Here is a 22,240-nt window from a genome sequence, read left to right as displayed (position 1 = left end):
GGCTGTCCCAACTGCTGTGCTGCTTTCAGTGCTTTATAAACCTGAGAGTCACAGCCTTTCTGTGGTCTGCCACGTTTAATACATTATTGAGTCTGACTTCCTGATTTGATTTTAATATGCTCATGTGACCCTATAGTTTCAATTTGCCCCACTAAATCTATAGGGTGGCACACTTCCTACTTTCAGGAATAAGTCACTTATCAATCTACGCTGCATGGGTGATGTCAGAGAGATGGTGCCTAGGGACAGAATACCCTGCCCCTGCCAATGGGGTGGTAAGCTGCAGCTAATCAAGTCAATGCCCACCATGAGAAACCAATATATAGAATACAGAGTAACCTGAAGCAGGACACAGTCTGAATTCAACAATCATTGAGTCTGGAGGTCTACCCAGGTCTACAGGGAGCTGAGGGAAGGGCCCACTTGGGAAGACTGAGGAGTTTGTGGTGGATGTCAGGAGATGCCTCTTTCTCTCTCCATAAAGTTGCCTCTCCATTCTGCTCCTCAGGGCCAGCTATCCTCCTTCACCACCTGTTCAAACCTATGCTGAGTGAAGATGTCAGGACAACTCTGGGAGGTTTGTAGACATCTCTGTAGGGCTTTTGTTAGAGAAGAATGGAAGGCTATTGTCTCAAATGGTATGAAGTTACAGCTCCTTGTCTGCACTTGAACCTTTCTCTGTAAAGCCCTTGTAGGGCTCGGGAGCATGGAGAGATGAGTTTCCAGTTGGTGTGTTGATCACTGTGGGGGTGGTCCAACAGCAGCTGTGCTGATCCCCCAGAGAGATATTCTCTTGAGGTCAGCACTGTTTAACAACTTGGGTGACAAAGTCCCCAAGGTCAAAGTGACACAGGTTGGCCCAAACAACCCTTGTCTTTATTTCCAGCTGAGGCCTCTGGTGAGTCCTGATTTTCATGTAAAGGACAGATACACTAAGAGATGGCTGGGTGGGTGAAAGAGCTTGCTGTCCAACTGTGAAGATCGGAGTTTGAATTCCCAGAGTTCACGTGAAGGTCAGATGTGGCTGTTCATCAGTAGTCCCAGTGCTCAAGTGAGGAGGTGGGAGGTGGAGATGGGAGAATTCCTGGAAGCACACGAGAGAAGCAACGAAAAAAGTGGCCCCACAAGGAGAAAGAAGAGGACTTCCACGCAAGGCCATCCTCTGAGGAGAGTGACAGACGCACAGGAATTGAGTGGCCATGAGGGAAGAGCTAGGCAGATAAGTGAGAAGGAGTCTTGGGAATCCAGGCACAGGAAAGAGAGAAAAGAAAGGAAGAGGAAGAGGGGAAGGAGGGAAGCTGATGCAATCAATGAACAAGAAAAGGGCAGCAATCACCAATGCCTGTGACATGGTCTGGGGCAGATGGCTTCATGGTCTAGGACCTGAGTTGACTTAAAGATTCATGAAACCTCCCTTTGGTGTTCAAGGTAAGTGTTGGGGTCACTAGCATATATTTGGTATTAACTGAGGCACAGAACGGGTTTTTGCCAAACTGCAGAGGTACCAGGGGTGGCTCTCTGCCATCCCTACGAATAGGCCATTCTGAGACTTGACCTCCCGCAGGGATTCTGTGCAGAACAGGGCTTGTCTCTGAGCTTTCCCACTCCGCTGCTTAAAGGAGCTGGGCTCATTTATTCAGTTTTCAGATGGCTGTAGTGTGACACGCGCCACTTAGAGCCCAGCAGACATTGATGTACAGTGTTAATATTAAACTCTAAGTGGCTTCTGTGTGCTATCCAAAGACAGGGAATAAAACTGAGCAAATGTGTTTCTTCTTTAAGAAAGAATGGGTAGTTTTTCAAAAGGATAATTCAGAACTACAGAGTCAGAAAATGGATCCCACATAGCGGGCCATCACCCATGATCATGGCAAGTGTGTATTTGCCTTGTTAGAAGAATCAGGGAAAAGAAAGTCCTGGAAGAAAGTCCTTGGGGCCTGAGCAATCTTCTCTACTCCTTGGATTCCCCTTGCCTGTCTGAGTAAAGCCAATTTTGGTGTTCTAATCAAGCCCCCCTTCATTTTCCAGTTTTACCCACTGGGGAAGAGGAAGTATCATGGAGCCAAGTTTTCTGTAGCCCCAGTTTCTCAGTCTTCTCATCTGCAAAATGGGAAAGAAGCATCTACTTTTTATTATGTCATTTTGAAGACTAAATGGCCTTACATGTGCAAAGCGCTTAGATATTCATATGCCTGGGACATTTTAGAAGCTCAATAAACACTGTTATTACAACTATTATCATTCTCCCCAAGCATGCACATTTCCAGGCAGTCTGGCCTTGGCTCTTCTGGACCCAGCAGCCCAAGAAGTCTCCTTAGTTCTGTGGGTGAATGAATGCTGTCTGTGCTGTGAGACTCAGTGTGAGTCCAGGGGACTGCAACAGCCTCCCTCGCTTCCTGTCCCTAATAGAACAGAGAACATAGAACAGTCAGCAAAACCAAGACTTTTTAATAAAATGTCTTGTGTTCTCTGTTTTTTCTAGTATTATATAATTGTACAAGAGCATGTTTGGGTGTGTTAAATTTGTTGTTCTGTGGGTGAGAAGATGAGGATGTTGCCAACCTGACAGGGTGCATCACTCTCCTGACTTGAAAGACAAAGGCTCCTTAGACAGAAGGCAGAATTGCCATCCATGTTCCTGGTGCCTTTCCGCTCACTGCAGCTGCCTTACAACCATAGGGATGGTCTCCAGTGTGGGTCACCCCTCAAAGGCTTGCTAGCCTTCAGACTCAGAGCCACTTCAGCTCAAGAAGTACAGTGTGGGGTAGGGTAGGTTGGGGGGATGGACCATGGACTTTTCTGCACATGGGAAAGTTCTATAGAGTGAGAATCTGCAGAAGGAGGGAAGGAAGGCTGAGCAAAGTATTGGGGAAGAATCTCTGATGATGAGATCATAATCTCTAAGTAACCAAGAAGGAAACCGCAGGGCAACTTTCACCCTCTCATGTACTAGTTATTGCAACAAAATATTAACCATGGCCACAGAAGGTCCCACAGACAGAAGAAGGAAGACTTTTGCTTTTTATTTACAGTAGTTTTCTTCTCTCTCTCTCTCTCTCTCTCTCTCTCTCTCTCTCTCTCTCTCCCTCCCTCCTCACTGAGTAGCCTAGGCTAGCCTGGAACTCATGCTTCCCTTGCTTCAGGCTCCTGACTGCTGGGATTACAGGCATACATCAACATGTTTGGCTTCAGTTCTCTAAACGCGTACACCAAATATTCCTTAGATGTCCATAGATGCGAAAATGGTCAGAACAGCATTGGATACACCGGCATGTATAGATTCATGTATAATGCTTTTATAGAAATGACTATCTCTATATCCCTAAGCAATATTTTCCCAAAGTCCCTTGCTCTAGTCAGGTCTGCACACTGTTTATTACAATACTTTCCCTGGGAGACACAGAAATGCTTATTTACTCCAGATGCAGGGGGAAACAGAAAAGAAACAATTACATCCATCTTGGTGAGTTTATTGAAGCTACTTGCATGAATGGTAGGAGTTGTGTCTTCCAGAAGCTGCTTCCCTGGAGTCCCCTTGCAGCTTTTGTACAGTCACAGCACTCAAGAGTCCTTCCCTCAAAATGTGTTTATTAGCCACACAAACTCATGGAGGGGCCTCATGAGTCTTGTAAGCTTTGTGAACCCCTGAGGTTTTTTTTAATTTATTTCATTTTACATACCAATCTCACTTCCCACTTCCTCCCCCTCCCATTTCCTCCACCTTCCTCCCCCACCCCCATCCACAGAGAGGGTAAGGCACATTGCTTTGGGGAAAGTCCAAGGCCCTTCCTACTATATCTAGGCTGAACAAGGTATCCATCCTAAAAGAATAGGTTCCCAAAAAGCCAGTACAAGCAAGCAGTAGGGATAAATCCTGGTGCTGCTGCCTGTGGCCCCTCACTCTGCCCCAGCCATACAACTGTCACCTGTTATGCCCAGATCATGGAGTCTCCCCCGAAACCAACCAGGAGACCGAGTTCTGTATGTAAAAGCAAAGAGCCTTTATTCTTACACAAGTTTGCAAACTCGGTTTCTCCGTGTATCCAACATATTGGAGCCCTGAACTCCGACTCCTGGACTGAGTTGGGTTTTTATAGTAGCAAAGGTGGAGGAAGGGATTGCTAAGGTTTAGGACCCTTGATTGGCTGACATTTGCCTAGGAGTGTCCTGGTGAACAGCAATGGATGTGTCCTGGCAGGTGATCCTATCTACAATGGTTGGAAGGTTAGGGATTTCCTTTGGATGGTCTGTTCCTGGGTGGTGCCTGGGTAGTCTCAGTTTATGATCTTTCTTGCAACCAGGTATTGCCTTAGGGAAAACTGCTGAGACCCAGGCCTCTATTGAGCTTGTCATGGCTGGGCTCTACATCACCCACATTTAGAGGGTCTAGTTTGGTCTTATGTTGGTTCCTTCCCTGTCTGGCTGGAGTTGGTGAGCTCTCATTAGCTCAGGTAAGCTGTTTCAGTGGGTGTCCCCGTCATGGTCTTGACCTCTTTGCTCGTATTCTCACTCCTCCCACTCTTCAACTGGACTTTGGAAGCTCAGCCCAGTGCTCCACTGTGGGTCTCTGCCTCTGTTTCCATCAGTTGCTGGATGAAGTGGAAACTCATGGAATATCTCCACTTTTCAAAACCTTAATAATGATGCCTTTTCGTGAATTGATGAAAATTAGGCGAAAAGGGAGCCTGTGATAGTCACTGGTGCCGAGAGTTACATTTTGGACACACTGAGCTTGGACTGTCTATCATCTCTCAAAAAGGAGACTGTTGGCTGCGTAAGGCTGAATTTCCAAAGGCAGACTTAGGCTGCTGTTGGTTAACTCAGTTGCTTATGCAAAAATTTTAAATAAAAATCAAGTTGTTAGCATGTGTACAATAAGCACCCATTAAACACATTCTATTAGGTTGAGTCAAATGAAGTAGCAATCTTTTGTGGCAAAAAAGGGTCAAATATTGTCCAATTTCATATCACTTAAGCTCACATATCTGAAGTGTCAGAATTGTGAAGGACAAAGATGTATTAAGCATAATGCATGCTCCCCAGGAGCTGACAGCTCAGAGTGGGAATAACACTTTCATTTAAGTCTAGTGACATAATAAGTACTTACATAATGGCGACTGTTTTCAGGCACCATAATAAGCAGCTTTCTCGCATGCAGTCATGTAATCATCACAACGACTCTGCGAAGTCGAAATTGCCGTTAGTTCTCGGAAATAACTTGTTTAACCAAACTGCGGCGGGTTAAAGATGGCGCTGTGCCTTTTACCACTCACTCGGTGGAAATGAGCGGAGGCTATCCTGCCGCACTCCTAATTGGCTTTGATGAATTGCATGAGTTGTAGGAGATGCTACACAATCTGTCTTCCCTCGTGGAAGCCAGCTGCCATGTTAGAATCCTAACCCCCTTGGAGACCGCCACACTGTGCGGAGCCCAAGCACATCACGTGTCAAGAGGGAGACAACGTGTGAAAGAGCGCTGAGGTGCCCGGGTGACCTGGACCAACACCTGCCTGAGCAGAATAGCAACCTTGTTAAAAATTATTCAGTGCCATTATGTTTTAGGATAAGTTTCTGTGTAACAATAGATAACTGTGATACAATCAAAAAGTAGTTGAGTGGGGATTTAAACCTGGGCATCCGTTCCCACAATCCATTCTCTGAACCATTCTACCCCCTTAATTACACTATTCTACCCCCTTAATGTAAGGGCTGCATATGACAAGCACTAATGAATGGCTGTACCATAAAATCTAGATGTTTTTGTTTCCTAGTGTATTATTGACATGCATCATCAACGAATCAGTATTCTCATTTAGCAGATACATTTGAAACAAATTTCTACAACGTACACATACATCCACATAACCTCATCAGGTGATTATATCTTATCTTTAGTACACAAAAAGAAGTGGTTGTGCATAATAAATGACCTCAAATGGTGTCATCCCTATGGCGTGGCAAGTGCTCGCTTATGAGCTCAGTGTCTGTGGTATAGAACCCAGACCCTGGTAAGTGGACTCTGCTTAGAGTCTCTGGCTTTCAGTAAAGTATCTGGTGGGGCTGTGTTCCTCACAGAGACCAGGCTCTTCTTCCAAGCTCACGTGGCAGATTTCCCGTCCCACGAAAGTAATACCAAAGCCCTTCCACTCTCATCGTCCTGCAATGCCTACCTGTGGCAGTCTCAGTTCCCTGCCATATGCCCCATGGGTTCCAGGTTCTTAGAAGAGCGCAGCTTCCTTCCTCAGGAAGAGCTGTAGGCTCGCTCCAGATTGCTATTCCAATTTCACATCACATGGTGAAGCTATTATGGGAATGACATCCATTATTTGCTGCTTCCTGTTGGATAGAAGCAAATCGTAGGTCTCGCTTGCTTTCAAGGAGAGGTGTTTAGGCAAATGCATAATTCATTGAGGGCCATCTTAGAGTGTTTCAGCGTGATGAGCTCTCCTTTCCCTTCTGATTGTTATGCTTGCACACACTGTACGACCTCAGCATTCTAGATGACCCACAATGGCCAGGTCGTATGAAAGAAGTGGAAGATACCAATCTTTGTCACGAGCACTAGAACAATAGGGCACACAGGCTGTGCCCCACGGTGCAGAATTCTCTGCTAGTCTGTAGTGCAATGAGTCTTAGTTTGGAAATCAGAGGTCCTGGTTTGTGTAACACTAGGCGAACCATTTCATTTTTGCGATTTTCCCCTTTGTCCTCATCTTAGCAGTGTAAGTAGACGGTATAAGGTGTGCAAAGGGGCACTGTAAACAGGAAAGGACATAAGGCTTGAGAGTAAGCTTAATCCCCATCTTCCTTTCTCAGACCAGAACAGTTAACATCAGGAAGACAAGGAGACAAGGAGCACAAAAGACAGGGTAGGCAGAGCCCCTCTGATACCCAAAGTGTAAGGTAAGGATAGAAGCAGAGGTCACCATGGTTGAGAGATGGGATGAGTAAATGAATTGGGCAAACAAGTATATTTATTCGTGATAGTGAGTGCTGTAGGGATTCCTACTGCCAGTAGCCTTTAAGTTACCTGCCCACTTGGGCGTGGCCTCTTATACTATATATGCCGAGGTAAAGTGAGGTAAAGTGCATGTCTGGGACTCTTTTCCAGCTTCGGGATTCGGTTGCTGTTCCCTGTTCCATCAGAATCTATCCCTAAATAAACAACCCTCTATTATTCTCAATTCTGAGCGAGTGTGGGATTTCTTTTAAGCGTTTTCTTCATGTGAGAATCAACTTCCTCACTTTTGGAGAGGATCCCAACAACAGGAGAGTCTGCAACTCAAAAATGTAGGATTGCAATTTAAGGAATCATTGTGATCCCTCTCTCTCTCTCTCTCTCTCTCCCTCCCTCCCTCCCTCCCTCCCTCCCTCTCTCTCTCTCTCTCTCTCTCTCTCTCTCTCACACACACACACACACACACACACACACACACAAATAGTATGAATGTGCATGTACATATATACATACATATGCTTCCTAGCTCTACCTACTGAACGTGTCTAGATGCCATGTATCTTAGTTAGGTTTCTATTGCTGGGATAGAACACAGACTAAAACAACCTAGAGGAAGAAAAGGCTTATTTGACTTCCATGTCCCAGTCACAGACCGGCACTGAAGGAACCAAGGCGGGAACACAAATAGGGTAGGAACCAAAGCAGAAACCATGCTTACTGACTTGCTTCCAGGGTTACTCATCTTGCTTTATTATACAACCTAGAGTATCACCCACCCTCTGGGCTGGGTCTTCCCCCATCAGTCATTAGTAATGAAAATGTCACCCAAAGAATTTCCTAAAGGTCAATTTGAGAGAGACAATTGCTCAGTTGAAGCTCCCTTTTCCCAGATTAAAGTAACCAGCATAGCATGACACCACAGCAACCATGAGTACATCATAGTTCAGATGTGCTTTTCAACGTTCACTCATCATTAGAAGAAGCCAGTACTCCTTACAGAAAAGATTGATTTCAGGCTGGGATGGGGAAGATGAAAGATTATCTGAGCATGAAAATAAATAATAATAGTATCAGATACAACTCGGTGAACAAAATAGGAACCTCGGGGCCTCACACTGATAAGAATATTAAATTTGAGAAAGCTCTTTCAAAGTATGACAGCAGGAGCTAGGAAGATGGCTCAGCAGTTAAGAGCATCTATTAGTCTTTCAGAGAACCCCGGTTCAGTTCCCAGAACCTGTGTTGGACAGTTCATAGCTGCCTACAATTCTAGCTCCAGGGTGGTCAGCGTTCTCTACTTGCACAGGCTACACTCATCTGTACAAGCACACTCACTCCCAACACACACAAACACGCACACGCGTGCGCACGCACACACAAATTAAAATCAAAAAATTTCAAATATTGGAGCATGACACCAAATAAATAAGGATAGGATCCTGGAAATAGAGACTCATGAGTTAGTACCATCATGGGAATATCTGATCCAGAAAAGAATCATATAATACTAAAAAATAAGGCTAAGCATCATATAATACTAACAAATGGGATGACTACCTGCTATAGAACTTAGTAATGTGACCGGGGAATCACCCAGGTTTCTGCCAAGAAACTCGAATCTGTCTCTACCAGCCCACCTGCGTGGAGGGGCACCACAGAGAAGGTAGGGCCTATGTTCTTGAGAATGGTGATCACGTGAAGATGACTGGGAAACCTTCTGATAGGGGAGGCTCCAGTGACATCATACCCAGGGGAAAGTATTCCTGACAGAATCTTGGGTTCCAATTATGAAGGGAGTTTGTGAGATTGCGTGGAGGTTGGGCCTGGTTCATGCTTGTCCCTTAAGGGTCCATGTCCTAATTCATAATCTCCATTATGAGGTATGGAGAGTGTAGAGACTTAATATGATGGTGGTGTTTTAGGTGTGAGGCTTTGAGCAGGTGATTAGAATTCAATAAGGACCCCCCCCCCAATAATTGAGTATTACTAGCTATATAAGAAAAGAGAAAGGCCAGGAATAATTTACATTTCCAGACTTTGCATCTCACCATGAAATTCTCTGCATGGCCTCCTGCCTCTGCCAGAAAACAGGCCATCTCCAGATGTAGTCCGTTGACCTTCCACTGAAGTTCTGAGCCAAAGCAAACCTCATTTGTAAACGTCTCCCTTCTGTGGTTGTCACCAGCTGAAAACGGATGCTGCAATTCTACTGGACCAGTGCTCCTTTTCTGAAGGCTACAGACATAGGGCGGTGATGTGCAGAAGCCTCTTGTTCTGGGCCAACATGGAGGACATGGAGCCTGCAGCTCAGTTTCGAGTGCTGCAGAAAGAGACTGCTGATCCTCAGAGCAAACGCAGTGACTCAACAGTCAGGGTGTCTGGGAGGGGGAGTGTGGCACAGGGATTCTTCGTTCCGATGACTCTGCAGGGCATTCATCTTATTGCAAAACAAACTGAGTTTTTACAAATCTTATGGAAAGAAAACAACTCTCTTTTTCAGGGGAACTGGTGCTCCATTTTAAAAACAAATAAATTTTTTTTGGAGATAACATCTCACTGTGCAGCCGAGGTTAGTGTCTTACTCTCAATCCTCCTGCATCAGCCTTCCAAATGCCAGGATTGCAAGTATGTACTACCAGATCTGGAGAGCTGCCAGGGAATAAGGTTCTGTCTTCTGCTCAGTTTGTTTTCCTGGCTAAGACCAAAGCACACAAGCAGTCGCACAGACTTGGCAGTAGGCAAACGATGGCACAAATGTACCGTGTTTACCCTTGCAGATTCCAGGGCCTCCCATTTTGCCTGTGTTCATGCACTGTCCTGCATGTCACATGGTTGGTCAACTAGGAATTACAATTTACCTCTATGAACCACCATTGGTTTCATCACCTCAGCTGCCGTTAGGGGCGATTGTACTGGGTAAGGGATGGCATCGGTGCCGAAGGGCATGCCTCTTCTGTCTTGGCTGGCTGAGGATTTACTGGCCTTGCAACTGACCATCTGTGACTGGGAGCCAAGCTGCCATATACTTTGATGGTCTAGATAGAATCTTGTTAATTTGGATCTGGCTGTACATGTTTTTAGTATTCAGTGATATTTGAGGTTGGTGTTGTCAGTTTTGATCAGCCAGAATATTATTTTTGGCTTTCAGTAACAAAATACACAGAGTTTAAAAAGTACTTTTATTGTTGCAATTTTTGCAGAAGTAATTTCTCTCTAAAAGCCTGAAATTCTCTGACTTCTCATCCCTTTTGTTCTTCAGAAAATAATTGTTTATGCAACACACTTTTTAATCTTTTTTGTCTTTTTTTTCTCTAAAGGTTAGATCTAGTGCTAGAAGATTTTGGAATCTAGGGCTGGCAGGGGATTTAGACGTTTTCTGGTGCACAGTGTTCTATCTGGCTGTGGACAGACTTCTCTACCATGGGCAGGACAGGAGCTGCTAAGGAAGAAGAAGGCAGAGACAGGGCTCCTGTCTTTCCCCCAGAAGGAATGGGACACAAGTCAGTGTGATTGATTTTTCTTAGCAATAACTAGCAGTGGAAAATGCTGACCCACCCATACCTCCAAGCCCGTGCAAGAATTCTACCAGTATGTCCTACAGGGTCCCAGCTACGGTGTAACCCTTTCAGTGAAGAAATCTTTAGTCCCCCAAACCCTTGCTGAAGCTTTTAAATCTAATACTCAACTGAGATCTTGGCCCTTTCCCCCTTCTTGACCTCTCTTCCCCTTGTGTCTCGCCATATCCCCCCCTTCTCTGTAGGCCCACCCTGGGCAGTTCACATCTGGAAGCACACTACTGAGACAGCTCGGCAGGGTGGGAGGGGCTCCCCGCTGCCCCCCAAAGGGTGCTGTGACTGTGGCTTGTCTGTAGTCTCTTTGACGCTTTGTGTTCTGTGCTATAAATAAATGATTTTGAATGCTTATCTGCTTCCCTCTGTCGGCTTTTCAAGTTATTTTTGGGCGACAGGACTCTTCTGTGTTAGGTGGGGCCTGCATTATTGAAGACTGTGCATGCCTTGTCAAAGGGAAATAAGGTCAGAGAGAGTACGGTGGAGGCTGCAGTGGGTGGGTGGTGAGGATCACAACAATGATCCTCTTCCTGGCAGGCCTCAGGAAGTCCTTGGGGTCCTCTGTCCAGCCCAAGCTACACGCAGTGATAATCCCCACTTAACTTTGCATTCACAGAGCAACACGCACTGTGCCAGCCACCCTTGGTGTGGGGTTGGAACCCTTGAATGCCTACCCGAGCCTGCTCTGTTTCAGATGCTGTTATCACCACCCTGCCTGAGGGATGGAAGGTGGGCTTTTGTCTTCCTCTCCCGGGGCCCAGAACACAGGGTTCACACTGCTCCCCTTTTCCTCCCTTTCTAGGCATTCAGGGGTCAGAGGTCAGGGCCAACGAGTGGAGCAGGGAATGGAGGGTGTGTTGTGTTGTAGCTTAACCAATTAAGCTGCCTGTTCTTGACCCCAAGTGTCCCTGAAAGAAACTCTAAAAAAGAGAAACTGATTTACTAGCGATCCAGTGGTGGGCACACAGCAAACCAGAGACCACAGTCCCTCCCAACAATGATGCTTTCCTCCAGTTCCATGATACTCTCCATGCAGGCCCCCGGAGTCCTGCCTCTCCACTCTGGGTTTGCTTCAACTTGTACCATTTTTTCCAGAAGAGCCTCCTCAGGCTCTTCTTTCTCAGATGTAGCCCCGCTGCTGTCTCCAAAGCCCATTGCCACCTCCATCAGAGCCTCTCTCTCAAGTCCCCACTGGCTTCCTCCACATCCGGCAAGCCTCTGAGGATGCTGCCAGAGTTGGCCTTGAAGGCAACGCAGACCTTCAACCTACACTATTACCCTTCACTCAGCCTAAGAGGGAAGAATGGGTTCATGCACCAAAACTGCCTTGGAAAAGCACAGCAGGTAGCTGTTTGGTGCTTTAGGAACACACCTGCTGGACTTGGGACTCACCCTTTCCTTCCTGGGGAGCTCACTTCCTCTGACATCTCATGTTCCCCCACAGAACTGAATTTCAGTTCAGCTCCTGATCGCTAGGCTTTGGTTCCAAACCCCGGGATCTCAGTTTCTTTTGCAGGCCCTATGCTACCAGGCTCTCCCTGGTGACATGACCTCCAGGTCCTCTGGCAGGACTCTCTGTTCCCAGCCAGGAGGTCTCTCTTCAGTCCATTTGTACCAGCTGTTTCCCTGCCCTCTTCCCCTCCCCCCTCTTGCCCTGTGTTCATCATCCAGGCACTTTCTGCTTTTCACCCTCCACTGATTTGCAGCAGGCTCCAATTAATAATTTTAAATGGTCACCAATTTTCCTCCAGCCTCAGGCAATAATGGAGATTTAGGTCTAAATTAAAATTTGCTTATTTAAAAGCATTTTGCCTGCTAATGGCTGCTGAAGCACTATCTCTGCATCCAGAGATGGGTCTGCATCCAGAGGCATCCTCTTCTGGCCTCTCTTCTCTGTCTCTGGAGGGATTAATGCAATAGGAGATTGTGCACCTCAAGGCAACGTCTGGACAGGCTTTGGGATGATGCCGCTATCTGGGGTGGTGCTGTTGGCTGTAGTGAGTAGAAGTGGGGCATCCTGTTGAACATCTTACAATACCCAGGACTCCCTGACAAGGAATGAGTGAGTTCCTAATGTCAGTAGAGCTGAGGTTAAGAAAGGCTCCTCAGAAAATTCCCCAGGCTGCTTCTGCAGAAATCTTTTCTTGCATGACCCTGTGTTCTCAGGAAACATTTTGTTCTTCCTCTAGTACTAGGGACCGAACCTAGGGCCTCGTGCATGGTAGTAAACTGTCTACCACTTAGCAACATCCTCACCCCTCAGAACAAGCCTTGAGTCATTTGTTTTTTTAAATCTGCCCTGTTGTGCACATTCCAGATCGTTTTTCTTTAGCCCATATCTTGCTTGTTGCAGCAGAGCCAGCTGTGGCTTATTCGTCTATGCTGGGGATCTCATCCACGCTACCCAAGCACCCTAGCCTTAGCCTGCATTCCTCGGTCTCTAAAGCCCATAGTTCTTGACCTTTCAAGAAAACCCTTGTTTGCAGGTTTCTAGGCTTTCACAGCAAATGTGCAACCGCTGTTCTAATGGAACAATGACCACTTGCATATCCCTTGCAGTTTGGAGAATGCTTGTTTGATCCTCACAACAATCCAATGACAGGGATAAGACAAGGATGGTAGGAGGTAGGAGCAAACAGTTCTGGGTGCTGACTGGGTTCAGATGCTAGTTCTTCACATGCCTTTCCTCATAGTGGCCTTGAGAAGTGATACTCTCAACTTTACAGGAGTTCAGAGAAGTAGGCCTACGGTCACCCTCATCTATTTGGCTAGGGAGGGCACCACCTTGCCATCTTGGCTGTGTTCCATGTAGGAGACACCATGCTGGGCTGTTTTCAAGGTGCTGTGGGACCCACCAGGGCACCGCTACTGGGCTGCTACCTTCAGGACCCTGTGCCTCCCACTGGCAAGTTAAGAAGTGAGTGGAGACCAGTCACCTTAGGACCAGCCTGCTGCACTTTATTCTGGCACCTTCTCCCTGGATTACCAAAGGCATAGCTGTCCCATGGGCAATTCTCTTGTTACTGAACTGTACCGTCATGTATGGCTAGAAAGGCTAGGAGTGTGCCAGTCCCTGATCCTTCATGACCCTGAATACTGGTGGTGACAGAATGAAGCAGCCAGAGACCTGGGGGAAAGAGACTGGAAAGGAGGACAAAGGGAGGGGTCTGAGCTGAAAGGAACACAGCTCAAATGGCCACACTGGGGATAAGGGCCAAGGCATCAAGGCAAACAAAAGGCAACCGTGTGTTTCATTGCAAGCTGTCCAGTGGCCTGTGAAGGGGAATAGATTCAAAGCTTCAAGGAGTTGTAATCCTGCCTGATAGGACAGGCCACACAAAATCTACATATCTCCATGGAGCAATTTATGCCACATTAACTGTGTGCACTTGGACCCTTTGTGCAACCATGTGTGTCTTGGCATCTGTGTCTTGTGTGAGCAAGCAGGACGAGCCAAACCCAAGGGACCAGTAGATGGTTCCCTGCTTTGGAAATGTAGTGAAATACAGGGGAAGGGCTACCGACCCCAAAACATCTTTTTTACAGGCCTGCACCAAAGCCCAGCACCTTTTGAGTATAGATTTGTAGGTATTCAATGTCATCCTGAAACCAGCTTTCTGGTAGGTCACACATCTAAGGACGTTTCTGTCAAATGCAAAGTCAACTGTTTTCAATTTTTGTCATTATAATTGTCAATGAAGATCAAGTGTCTACACAGTGACTACCTCTTTTATGATGTAAGAATATGTTGGCAGAAGAGATACTAGCAAAATGGTCAGACGGATAGGTACAGCAGCCTCAAGTTTTGGTCATGAGAGACGAGGCTGTCAGATGTTAGTCAGTTTTCTAAAGAAAGAAGAAAGTAAGGAAAGAAAACCAACTTATAGAAACAATGGCTTGTTCTGTTGCATTGTTTCAGAGCTTTCAAAAGTCTTTTGTTTGCTGGTACTGTTGCTTAGGGCCTGAGGAAAGGCAACATACCATGGTGATGACAATATGAATCCACAAGACTGCTCCTTCATGACCTCTAGGAAGCAAAGAAAGAGAGGGAAGAAAGAGCCAGGGAGAAGATGGAGTCACCAAAGCGTGGCCCCAAGGACCCATTTCTTTCAACTAGGTCTTGCCTCTTGAGTCCCCATCACCTTGGAATAGTCCACCTGACTATGAATCTGTGCATGGGTTAATTCGCTATAGATGTCTCAGTCTTTGGGATCCAGACTCTTCTTCCAAAAGCCTCATCTCCGAACATTGTTACATTGAGGACCAAATGTTCAATATGTGAATCTTTGGGGAACATTCCAGATCCAAATAGTAAGAGGATATAAGATTTATTTCTTTAGAAGGGGTTTTGAGTTCCATACTAGGGACTCTAGACTTGGTCCAACAAGCACACGGAAAGACATGTGGAGGCTGGAAAGATGGCTCAGTGTTTAAGAGCACTCACTGGCTGCTCTTCCAGAGGACCTGGGTTCAAGTCCCAATACCCACATGGCAGTTCACAGATGCCTGTGACTCTAGTTCCAAGGAATCTGGTACCCTCACCCTGACATACGTGTAGGCAAAATACCAATGCACATAAAAATAAATAAAATATTTTTTAAAAGAAAAGAAAGGGATGTGACCAGTTAGGCACAAACAAGATAGGTGGGCATTTGGAAGAACAGTTAGGCAGCTGGCCTCGGTGGATCTGTAGGATCTAGTTGGGAGTGACCATGGTCATTATCTCAATTCTTAGATCTTTCCTGAGTACTCCCATGCATTCCCTATAAAGCTCGCTACACTTTCTCCAATGGTCTTCAACAACCTGGGAAGCAGGTCTTTCTGCATTTGCTAAACAAGGAAACTGAGGCTTGCATCCAGGGAGTTGACAGGCACCATGGGGCGGCAGCAGGATAGGAGGGGCAGGCCCAGGAAGGCTTGTTGAGATGCACAGTAGGGATGGAGCAGAGCGTGGATATATGGAGCTGGCCCAGCACGAGAGCCATGGTCGGGAGACAGCAGCATGACCCCAAGCTTTGGACCTCAGCAGTCTATCCTGAAGGAAAATCTCGTCTGTTTGCGAGCTCCGAGAATCCACAACGGCCTTGGCGTTTGAGTCAGGGCATCGGAGGGGGACACTATGTGCAACAAGGTTATGATTTAATGACAAGGCAACTCGTCTTCTTCCCTGCTGATTGGTATGCAAGGCCATAGATTCTGCTTCAACCTGAGGTTCTCTTTGCCCTTTGAAGACAATGTAAGCCCACCCACTTCCCCTTTCCCATGACACATGTTTTACTATGGACTGTAATAAAGGCAAAGTGTGGGGGCAAGACTCTTGTTTCCAGCTCTCTCTCTCTCTCTCTGGCAAGATGCCATCCTTGTACTCACCGAGCCTTGGGAGCCCCATATGATATAAACCAAAATAAAATGAAACAGCTTCATTATATACCAGAGAAAACTGATTAACCTGGTCTACTTTGTATCCCGATGCGCTGTCTCTAAACCTCGTGTCCATTATCGAGTTCTGTCCGTACTAGAACAACAGCATAAACTGTCTGTGGGTTAATTAGTTTCTTGGAAGGTTTATTCATCTCTTCCTCTCCCCATTCTGAAGGCAAAGAGCTATTCACACCGAGTTACAGAGCTATTTATTCAGCTTCGAGTCCACATTTGCACACACCAACTTGATGCTCTGTTACAGCCAGTGCCAATGAGCAGTTTGTGGAGATCCCTTCTGTAGCCTTGTCACACTCTGTCAGTGGAGCCTCCGCCATGCCAGGGATCACCTCAGGGTGCCTGATCTCTAGCTCCCTCCCCATGGCTCCTAGAAAGACCGGAGCCGTGACGATGACCTGTCTTCCCCTTCTCTGCTTCCTATCAAATAGGTTCTGTCTTCAGAGTTTGACAAAGTCACCGCTCCTAGGAAGCCACCCTGGATTAACTGCACCTCTATTCTGATCACAGTTGATGTGACATTCACCCACCCCCACCTTCCAGTTCTAACCACAAAGTTGTTCTGCTTCGTTATTAAGGCCAAGGGTAGAGGGAATGGTAGCTCTGTTTGCTGAGATCAAAGGCAATATATATATATATATAGTTGCTTTGTTTGTGGTCCGTTTTTATTACTTTCGAGCCATTTTGCAGGTGTTTCTTTTGCCCCAATTATATCACAATTTCCTTTGAGGCAAGCCCCACATCTAATTATCTTCCAGTTCCAATACTCTGTAACAGATTTAGCTCACAGTGGAGTAGGCAGTTGATGGGAAGTGTTTGCCAGCTCCTAAGCTTGGTGCTGTCAGGCAGAGGTTCTGAGAATGACTCTGAAGCCAAACCCTAGAAGCAAACCCTGGCTCTACCACCCTCTTAGCCGTGTCAATTGGTCAACCTACTTCACTTCTCTCCGCTGCCCTCTTTGCATGTGTCTAAAACAGAGATGACAGTGGCAACCTCACCGGTTCTTTTGTGTGGATCGTGTGGCTCAAGACACAGAAAGTACCTAGAAGATGACCTGGGGCAGGGTAGCAGTATGTACGTGGAGTTTTAAAACCCCACAACAATTAGTACTACATTCCTTTGCTCTTGGCCTCCCATTCCCTCTGGACATCCCTGAGCTGCTTGGCCAAGGTGAAGAGAGCACAGGGTTAGAGGTTCTGGTCTTTCTCTCTTCCCAGAAGAGAGGATGCCTTCCCTAAAGACCCAGGAATGAGGCCTGAAACGACGGTGGGCTCTCTGGCTTGTACCTTGGTGTCTTCCTTTTCTATTGCTGTGATAAAACACCATGACCAAGGCAGCTTATAGAAGACAGAGCTTGTTAGGCCTATGGTTCCAGGTGGATAGAGTTCATCATGGCAGGGGATTATGGCAGAAGAAACAGCTCAGAGCTCACGTCTCAAAACACAATGGGGATGCGGAGAGCAAACTGGGAATAGTTTGTAGTTTTTGAAAGCTCAAAGACAGCCACCAGTGACAGACACACTTCCTCCAGCAAGGAAGACCACATCTTCAGATCCTACCATTCCGCTTCAGAGCCCATGGGGCCATCCTCATTCAAAGCAACACCCATCCTCTAGGCCTGGAGCCTCCTGTCCATTGTTGCTATTTCCATTTCTTCTTTCTCCTTCTACCCCCAAGTCTGCCTTGCCGGTGCCTATGAAACTTTCATCTGTTGAAAAGAATCATGATTCAGCCATGGTGGTCCCAGGACATGATTGAAATTCCCGGCAGATATTTATTACCAAAACATCTCTTTATATAACAATTTAATCAAAGCGAGGTGTGATAAGCAGCGAGGCAGCCATTAACCGAGGCTGTTAATTCAGCAGCTGAATCGGCTCCTGCTGATGGATGCGGCGTAGGCATGGCCGTTTGCTGGAAATTAAAGCGGAACCCAAATCCATTTGCTGCCTGGTGGCATGGAGCGCTGTTGTTACAGCTTAACATCACCACCTCCCCTGGCATGTGAGGCTGACATATGCAAAGCGGCCGCCTCTTCTGCACCAGCTGGAATTCAGCTTTGCATGCCTTCTCCACGGCCATGGACAATCGGCCTTAGAGACATATGACGTCCGTGGAGCCACAGGTTGGAGGCTGCAGGAAGGAGGGCCGAAGAAGCAGATGAGGACAGTAAACACTTGTCTCCCCTAGGCATGAAAGGGGGCCTAGCTCTTCCTGCTCCCTGCGCTTAGAATAGCTTTCCATTCCATATTACCAAAGTGGTCTCCACTCTTCCACCAGAGCCTTCCCAGTCCCCCCTCTCTGTGAGTCTTCTCCATCATTGTTATCATGAAGAAGGTGCGGCAGGGTGAAGGAGCAGGGCGGGAAGGATGTCAGCAGAACGAGAGAGATGCAGCTCAGCAGCAAGCCCTGAGAGGTGAGAAAATTATTATCGTCATATTGGACAGGACTGGGTGAGCTTGAAGGAGTGGCTCTTGTCACTTCTGGTAGGCACAGATGCCTGGTATGAATGCAGGCATCAGGGTCAGGCCCTGCCTAGTTCCCAGCACAGTCCCTACCTACAAAGAGCACAGCAGGTGGCTTGTTTCTTTGTCTCTGCGCTGGAGTTGTAGTGCAGGGACTAAATACTTGCTTCTCACAGAGTTGGATCCCTAGCTACACACATACACACATACATACATGCACAGCGGGGGGGGGGAGGGGAGAGGAGAGAGAAGTGAGAGAGAGGAGAGAGTCTTGCCTGCTGTTTGTCTTCCTATCACTCATCACGGGAGCACTGCTGGGCACACAATGGCTTTGCTTTCTGATGAAGGGAATGGATGTGTGAACCAAGCAGAATTTTCAGGCAGGCATTTTTCTCTCTGTAAGATTCCCACTCAGCAATCGCCCTAGGGTTCCCTCAAATACTCAGCGCCTCTAATATATTTTAAATCCAATTTGACAGAATCTGCCTTTCTCTCCCCCTGAACACAATCGGGTTTCTGTGTGACTCTGTAGAGCAGTCTGATTTCGTAAAGTAATTGGTTCTTGTCCTTAAGTCTTGATGAAATTTCCACATTTAGAAGCACAAGCAGTAAGCACCCTCTGCACCTCCATGGTGCTTCGGGTAAGGGTGGGCTGTGCTTCCCCGAGTCCTCCGGCCTGAGTTCATGGCGCTAGCTGAAGGGCAGACTTTCAAACAGTTGCCCATTGCCAGACTGTCAGCAGCTTCCTGAGCTTTGGTCCAGAGCCAGGGAGAGTCTAGAAACAAAACAAAACAGAAAAGGAAGGCTGTCAGCATCGCCTTCCCTGCTGAAGACTCAAATGTCCATTGTAAGAGACTATTAGGAGCCACTCGTTAGCGGCAACTGTATCGCTTGCAAACAACAATTCATTAGTTTAATGGATCTGAATGTCATTCCCATCCAAGGACCCACAAGACAATTAATTACAGTGCAAAGCTGAAAGGAAGAAAGGAAACCCAGTTTATAAACTAGTCAAGGTTTCTTGCTTTCAGAAATCTGAAATGAAGAAGAGTTCCAGCAGATGTGAATCCACAGAGACCTTGCAGGGAGATTTTGGGTGGCTGGCTTCTGTTTGTCCCTCTCACTTCCTCTGTTGTGGGTCACCCCACAGGAATTGTTGTGCTGATCCTTAGTGAAGGACCAGATGTGGCCCAGATTTCAAAGTGGGAGCTTGCCTTGTTGCGCACAGCGCATGTCAGGATGGTTGGGGGGCGGCCTGGGATATTCTGAGTTAGAAGATCCCGGAGACCTTGAGCAGCGGAAAGCTTCTGGCTGAGTCCTTGCGTCTCGCGCTGGGGCTGCTGCTCCACACAACACAGGAGACTGAGGCTGGCTGCTGGTGCTGCTGACAGCATTCAGGGCTGCCCCAGGCTCACAAGCTCGCGGTGCCCTGGCTTCCTTTCCAGAAGGCCTACGTCTCCCGTGTACCCAGCTTCTGACAGCTTCAAGACTCACCTTAGGCTTCCCTAGAACTAGGATGGGCTTCTCTGGAAGGACTGAGAAGTGAAACAGGATGGTTCTCACATGACTGCCAGCTACAAGATATACTGGTGTCACACAGAGGGCTTTAACGCACGCAATTCTTGGAATTACTTTCTTCCTTATCGCCCTTCCCATCATGTCTTAAATACCTTACCTAGCCAGCCAAACTATACTTGGTTTTGTTTATCTTTGGGTTTGGGGGGCATTGTGTGCTATAATAAAAGTTTGTGCTTCTTTCCTCCTCCTTGTCCTTTTCTTTCTCTTCCTCCTCTTCCTCCTCCTCCTCATCTGAGACAGGTCTCCCTGAAGCCAAGCCACAGTCTGGAACTCATGATACAGTCCAGGCTGGTCTCAGACATTACTCTCCCGTCTCAGTCTACTGAGTGTTAGTATTACAAGCACAAGCCACAATGCTTGTCTGTCTTTTTTTCCCCCCAATTTATGTATTATTTTATTTACTTTGGTGTTTTGCCACCAGTGTCAAGTCTCATGGAACTGGAGTTACAGACAGTTATGAGCTGCCATGTGGGTGCTGGGAATTGAACCCGGCTCCTCTAAAAGAACAGTCAGTGCTCTTAACCAGTGAGCTACCTCTCCAGGCCCAGTCTTGTCTATCTTATCCTTTCTCTCCTTCCTTCCTTCATTTTCCTTCCTGCTTTCTTGCTCCTTTCCTCTTTCTCCCCCTCCTCCTTCAAGTATTTCTTAGCTACTTAAATCAAAATGTCTATCAGTGGCATCAATGGCAGCGAGCTGAGGTCTGAATGAGCTAGACAAGCTTTCCTTCTGCTGGGTCTTTCCTTCCCTGGAGAGTCCTACCAACACACGAGAAAACATTCCTATCCTTGGCCAGACCCTTCCCTAGGTCCAGATGTTAAAGGGTGATGCCCAGGCACAGCCAAAGAAGGTAGACTTAAGTATACAATAGTAACAGGACATTGCTAGCAAAGGGACATAGAAGTGTGGGTTAAATGTGAAGGCATTTGTCAGGGGAAATAATTATGCGAAAGGAAAATGGTAGTTATGGTTAGAGGAGTTAAGGAGGCTTTGAGAGCTGTCAGACCATGACAGAAATCTAATACCAAGTGAAAGAGGGAGAAAGAAGGGTGGGTGGAATTTATCCTAGATTGTCAAGCAGTGGAGGCTTGGCAAAGGTACTGAGGAACGCTTGAGCCACACTGATTGATAATGGGGTTGCAGGTGCTGCACCCCTGCTGTGCTCAGTCATAAAGCAGGGGCAGCCTATGGAGTGCACACCCTACACGGGAGATGGCTGTAGATTTCAGAGCGGAGTGTCTAGCACCGTGGTCAGCTCTTCCTGTAGCAGGAGGCTTGTGAAACTCATTCTATGCTTGTCTTAGGTAAGAAGTATGCCTGAATGAGGAAATATCAAGCCAGAGCATGCTCAGGAGACCCTGCTAGCCTTTCTGTCCCTTTTCATCTTCCGGTACGAATGCCTTTAAAACCCACCCAGCGTTCACCCCAGGCAAGTCACTCTCTTAAATGCAACTGTCCTTGGGAGAGACAACACATGAAACTATTTCAGCTACTTTCCAAGATTAAACAATCATCTGAAAGATATCCTGATTCCACATAAAAGACAAAGGGAGCGCATTGGGTGAAAGTCTGAGATTGTCAGCTACTCTAATGGAAGTCTGGCAACTCGGGGGCTGATCTGTGCACCCCCATCCCACCCCACCTCCTCTCCATCCCCATTGTTCATGTCCTACAGATACAAACCCTTCCTTCCTAGGCTTAGCCCAGGGTGTCTACCTCATAGTCTACCTTACTCAGATGTTGGCAATGTCAGTTGCCATCCTACCCACTCTGCAGCAATTCTCCAGAGTTCCCTAGGAGAACCAGGTATCTGAACTCAGCAACCAGCACTTGCCTTGCTACTGAAACAAATGCCCGGGTGCTCTGAGGTACTGGAGAGAGGCCACAAGGTTTGGCCTTGGATTCGGGTTTCATAACCCTGTCTGAAAAAATTGTGTACTCTGCTGAGGACTTAATTCCAGAAGGTGTGGGTTCTAAGGCACTCTTAGAATGGTTATGGTGAGTAACAGGAATATTGTGAAAACAGCAGAGAGTCAGGTGGGGAGTGCTGTTGAGCAGGCAGGAAAAGGCCAGCTTCCAATAAGAACATTTCCCAGAAAGGGCTTTGTAAGTCCTGCTGAGACCCATGTTAAGACATTCCAGGTCCTAAAACACTTTCTTCTGGTATTGGAGGAGCCACAAAAAGAGTCACACAATGACCCCTCTTGGGTGAGGAATAACCTCGCCTCTCCTGTGCC

Source organism: Chionomys nivalis, chromosome 18 (assembly GCF_950005125.1).
Source record: "Chionomys nivalis chromosome 18, mChiNiv1.1, whole genome shotgun sequence".
Lineage (NCBI taxonomy): Eukaryota > Metazoa > Chordata > Mammalia > Rodentia > Cricetidae > Chionomys > Chionomys nivalis.
Note: the sequence above shows the minus strand (reverse complement) of the source record.